Below are 6,000 nucleotides of genomic sequence, written 5' to 3'. Positions count from 1 at the left end.
GACAATGACATCAGGAGGATGATATCTTGCCTTGCTGTAGTTACTACTGAATAGATGCATTGAGAGTTGCCTATTATGAATTTGGTGATGTAAGGTGGCTTCTCCAATAAGATGGGTAGGGAAGAAGAGGCTTCTACTATTAAATGGAGGTGGTTCATTTAGAATTATGCTCTCATGATCATCCAGGTCCCTAGAGTACTGGTAGTGCCCTTCATAAAGGGGTTGAAACTCTGTCAGAGTATGAGACCTCCAGTTCAAACCTTGACATCCTATCTCATTTGCTACTCCAATGAGCTCCTGCCTGAGAAGATTTGACTCTTCTCTAATGCTGTTTTTCCTGGTTTGTCAATGGTTCTGCCTGCTATGAGAGAGAAGAATACACAACTAGACTTCAGAGGCCATTAGTCCAGTAACAAGAGATACTGTGAGAATGAAGGGTTCTGACTAAGAGAGCTGTACGGGATAGGTCAGATAAGATCTTCATATACACTGATTCCTGGGCTGTGGCCATGGGCCTGAGGTCTGGAAAAAACCAGAATGGGGTTAGGATCAATGGAAGAATTTTGTTAATGGCTCCCAACCACATTGTGAAACATGTTAACTCATATAGAAGACATCATGAGGACCTTAAACTTCCAGAAATAATGAGATAGCAGCCATTTTGGGAATGGGAAAGGTTGGAGAGTAAGTATATTGCCAATCTGAATGTAGAGACTGTGATACCAGGTTGTGCTGATCATATGACTGCTCTAAGAATTAGGCAAGTATTCTTGCTCAGCTGGACTCTTTATGATGAACAGTGTGCCCACTCAGTTTACGTATCAGCACCATATTTGTATCATAGGAAGAATTTGGTAAGATTCTTTCTTTGCCTATTTTTCCAAATAATTTATATAGTATTATAATTCATTGTTCTTTAAATGTTTGGTAGAATTCACTTGTAAATCCATCTGTCCCTGGAGATGTTTTTCTTGGGACTTGTTCAGTTGTTTTCATTGATGTTCAATTTCTTTTTCTAAAATGGGGTTAACTATTTTATTTCCCCTTCTGTTAATCTAAGCAATTTGTATTTTTGTAAATATTCACTCATTTCACGTAGGAGCTGTTTTATCCAACTGTATGCCAATAAATCTGACAATCTTATTATTGTTTAAATTTTCTTTTCATGGTGATTAATTCACCGTTTTTTGTTTTAGATAATGGTAATTTGGCTTTTTTTAAAATCACATTAACCCAAAGTTTTATCTATTGTGTTGCTTTATTTTTTTCATAAAATCTCTTAGTTTTACTTATTAGTTCCATAGTTTTCTTAATTTCAATTTTATTCATCTGTCCTTTGATTTTCATATGTGGTCTCATTATTGACATTCTCTTGGATGAAGCCATTGTTTCTATGATTTGTTGTTTGACCCACTCATTCTTTAGGATTAGATTATTTAGTTTCCAATTTATTTTTAGTCTGTCTTTCCATGGCTTTATTACATGTCATTTTTATTGCCCTAATACATGGTCAGTTTTTCTGTAGTTGCCACATACTACTGAGAAAAGGCATATTCCTTTCTAACCTCATTCAGTTTTCTCCAGAGCTCTAGTATGTATAACTTTTCTAAAATTCTATTCATCTCTTTAACTTCTTTCTTCTTTATTTTGTGGATATATCTAATTCTGAGAGGGGAGGTTGACGGCCCCCAATAGTATAGTTTTGCTGTCTATTTCTTCCTGTAACTCCCTTAACTTCTCCTCTAAGAATTTGGATGCTATATCACTTAGTACATATATATTTAGTATTGATATTACTTCATTGTCTATGGTACTTTTTAGCAGGATGTAGTTTCCTTCCTTCTCTCTTTTAATTAGATCTATTTTTGCTTTTGCTGTGTCTGAGATCAGGATTGCTACCCCTACTTTTTTAAAAATTTCAGCTGATGTATAATATATGCTGCTCCAGCCTTTTACCTTTACTCTGTGTGTATTTCTTTAATTCAAATGTGTTTCTTGTAAACACCATATTGTAGGATTCTGTACTTTAATCCACTCTGCTATCTGCTTTTTTTTTAATGGGAGAATTCATCCCATTCACATTCACAGTTGTCTCTCCATCCTATTTTTCACCCTGTTTATGTTTTCTGTCTCCTTTTTCCCTTTCCCTCTTCACCAATGTTTTGCTTCTGACTACCGCCTCTCTCAATCTGCCATCCCTTTATCCATCTCTCCCTTTTCTTTACCCCTTTTCCCTTCTACTTCCTCGAGAGTAAAATAGATTGCCACACCCAATTGAGTGTATTTGTTATTCCCTCTGAGCCAAAACTGATGAGAGTAAGGTTCAAACAATACTCCCCTCCCTTCGTTCTTTCCGTCTACTATAATAGGTCTTTGTGCCTCTTGTGATGTAATTTACCCTTTTTTGGCCTTCTCCTTTCTTCTTCTCCAGTACATTTTTACTCATTTTTTTTATCATCACAACAAAGTTGATTTACAGCCACATCCTCTGTCTATGTATACCTCTTCTAAATGTCATGATAAAGATACAGTTCTCAAGAGTTAGAAGTATCAGCTTCCCATGTAGGGATGTAAACAATTTAACCTTATTGAATAACATGGGTTTTTTTTTCTTTTCTGCTCACTTTGTTATGCTTCACTTGTGTCTTGTATTTGAACATTAAATTTTCTGTTCAGCTCTGTTTTTTTCATTAGGAAAGTTTGGAAGTCCCCTATATCATTGAATGTCCATCTCTTCCCCTAAAGAGTATGCTCAGTTTTGCTGGGTAGTTGATTCTTGGTTGCAATCCAAGCTTTTTTGCCTTCCAGAATATCATATTCCAAGCCCTCTGATCCTTGAATATAAAAGCTGCTAGTTCCAACATAATCCTTACTGTGGTTCCATAATATTTAAATTGTTTCTTTCTGGTTGCTTACAGTATTTTCTCCTTGACCTGATAATTCTGGAATTTTGCTATGATATTCCTTGAAGTTTTCATTTTGGAGTCTCTTTCAGTAGATTCTTTCAGTGGATTCTTTCAATTACTAATTTACCCTCTGGTTCTAGGATATCAGGGCAGTTTTCCTTCATAATTTCTTGAAAGATGCTGTCCAGGCCCCCCCCCCTTTTTTAATCATGGCTTTCAGGTAGACCAATTATTCTTATATTATCTCTCCTGGATCTATTTTCAGTTGTTTTTCCAATGAAGCATTTTAAATTTTCTTCTATTTTTTTCATTCTTTTGATTTTGTTTGACTGATTCTTGATGTCTCATAGAGTCATTAGCTTCTGCTTGCCAATTTTAATTTTTAATGAATTGTTTTCTTCACTTAGCTTTTGTACTTCCTTTTCCATTTGGCCAATTCTGCTTTTTAGCAGGAGTTCTTTAAGGCTTTTTTGGGCTTCAGATCAATTCATATTTCCCTTTGAGATTCTGGGTTTAGGCATATTGACAATGTTGTCCTCTTTTGAGATCAGTGTTCATTTTTGCATCTTGTTCATCTCATCTGCCTATTTCCTGGCTTTTGAAGTTGAACTCTGCTGGTGGAGCACTGTTCTAGTCATTGGCTTTCTGTGTTGGGCCTTCAAATGCTGGGAGCTCAAGTCTGTAGGGGTCTAGGAGTTTACCTGATGCTGAACTGGGGTCCTAGGGATGGTGTCTGGCATGTGCTAAGGCCAGATGGAGTTTTTCTGCTTTTCTCTGGGGCTACATTGAGGCATGGGGAGGTCTGGCCACTGGAAGATACCTGCCCACTAAGGGTTACACTGGTATACGTGGTGGTTCTCTGAGCTTGAGTCTGCCAGTTCCCCTAGGATTCCTAAGGTACATGGGGAGTCCTGGTATTGGCTTTTGCCTGCTCCTCCACAATAGGGCTGAGGATCTCCTGCTGGTTTACTGAGGTGAATGAAGCTTGCTGCCAGCTGGCTGGGGTGCTCCCTGCTCTGCACTGCACTCTGCTGGCTCTGCAGTTCCAGGATTTTTCCTGAGGCACTATTTTCTGGGGGGTTTTTAGAGGTCAGTGAGAGAGAGTGACAGTAACTAACTGCTTACTCTGCCATCTTGGCTCCTGGAAGTCCCATAATTTTCTATAAGCCCTTGCAGCAAACAGTATCAAAGGCCTTGGTCACATCTGCAAACCTTGTGTACAAAACTTTGTTCTGCGATGTTTCTCCTGGAGTTGTCAGGCAAGAAACACCACATTGACCATTCCTTGGCCCTTTCTGAAGCCACACTGGCTCTCAGGTAAATGACCATCTTCTGCCTTTTAAGGAGGACTCTGGCAAAAATCTTGCCAGCAGTGACTAAGGACTCCCCCCACTCCCTCTGCCACCATGATTGTCACAGGACAATCTATTTCCTTTATCTTTATAGAAATGGACATTGGAGGCATCATTGAACTCCTGGGGGATAACCTCCACTTGCCACATAACAGAGAAAATTTCAGTCGGCTTTTGTATGAGCAGTGGACCCCACCACCTTGTAAATCTCAGTTGGAATAGAATCAGCACCAGGTGTTTTGCTACATGAAAGGAGCCTAATGGCATTCAGAATCTCTTCTTCAGTTGGAACTTTGGTTAGGAAGGGATTGACTTCAACCTGAGGTCAGTGGCTTCAGCATTGATTGATGATGGTCTGTTGAGAACACCGTGGAAGTGGTCAGCCTATCTTTCTAGGATCGTGTCGTTATTACTTATCAATGTGGCTCTTTGGCCCATAAATGGCCTTTAGTGCATCATAAAAGTGCTTCACATTGTTACTAACAGAATAAAATGAATTTCATCTGCCTTCTTACTGAGCCAAGAATCCTGCATCTCTCTTAAGCTTCATCGGAACTTTACTTTTGATGGAATAAAATGCTGCCTTCTTAGAGATAGATGAACTATTCCTGCTGGTAAACCCTGTGGAGTTCTCATTTTTCACTTAACATTTTCTGAACTTCCCCATCATTTTCATCAAACCAATCTTGATGATTGTGAATGTTCTCATCCTGATGAGCAAATGCAATACAGGACACCAAATCTGTGAAAGCTGGCCACTCCTTTTATGCTCCCCTGTTGCCAACTGTGTGTTGGCTCAACTTTCCCTCCAAGTCAGTAACAAACTGTTCCCACTCAGAGAAATGCTCTAATCTGTTGACATTAATTCTTCCAGTAGTCATTTTGCCGTGGGGCTGCTGCTTTTGTTGAAAGTGAATATTTAGCTTGGAGAGGATAAGTCTATGATCAGTCCAGCACTCTGTGCCACAAATGGCTTTCATCATTCTCACGTCTGGTCTGTCTCTTCCTCTTACAGTCACATAGTCTATGAAATGCCAATGTTTGGTGTGAGTACATCCATGAAATTTTATTGTGTTTAGGTAAACAGAAGAAAGTGTTGTTGATGAGAAGGTCATGAGATGCACAGGTCTTCAGTAGTAAGTGACCATTGCTGTGGCTGTTTCCAACTCCATTCCTCCCAAGGACTCCCTGCTATGTCTGGTAGTTTCACCTACTCTAGCGTTAAAGTCACCCAGAATTATAAGCTTGTCCTCTTTTGGCACATTGATAGTAAGAGTCTACATGATTGGCTGTCAGATATGACTCATGTCCAGAATCAAACAGAATTAAGGGAATTTTTTTTCCATTTTTTTCAGCATTTGCTCTGTTTAGCTTCAGCCATTCACAGGTTAGAGGCCAATTCTGGACAGGTTGACACATCTCAGAACAAGAAAGAAAGAAAAAGAAAAAAGATATGTTTTGGTCTGTCTTCAGATTCTATCAGTTTGGAGGCTGATAGCATTTATTATTATGAGTCCTTTGGGATTATCTTGTATTGCTAAGAATAGCTAAGTCATTCACAGTTGTTAATTATACAGTATTGCTGTTACTCTGTACAATGTTCTGCTGGTTCTGTTCACATCACTGCATCAGTTCATGTTTTTCTGAAAGCAACTGGCTCATCATTTCTTATAGCACAGTAGTATTCCATTAAAATCATATGCCACAATGTATTCAGCCATTCCCTAATTGATGGACATCCT

The sequence above is a fragment of the Phascolarctos cinereus genome, unplaced genomic scaffold (genome assembly GCF_003287225.1).
Source record: "Phascolarctos cinereus isolate Bilbo 61053 unplaced genomic scaffold, phaCin_HiC Scaffold_3;HRSCAF=262, whole genome shotgun sequence".
NCBI classification, from domain to species: domain Eukaryota; kingdom Metazoa; phylum Chordata; class Mammalia; order Diprotodontia; family Phascolarctidae; genus Phascolarctos; species Phascolarctos cinereus.
Note: the sequence above shows the minus strand (reverse complement) of the source record.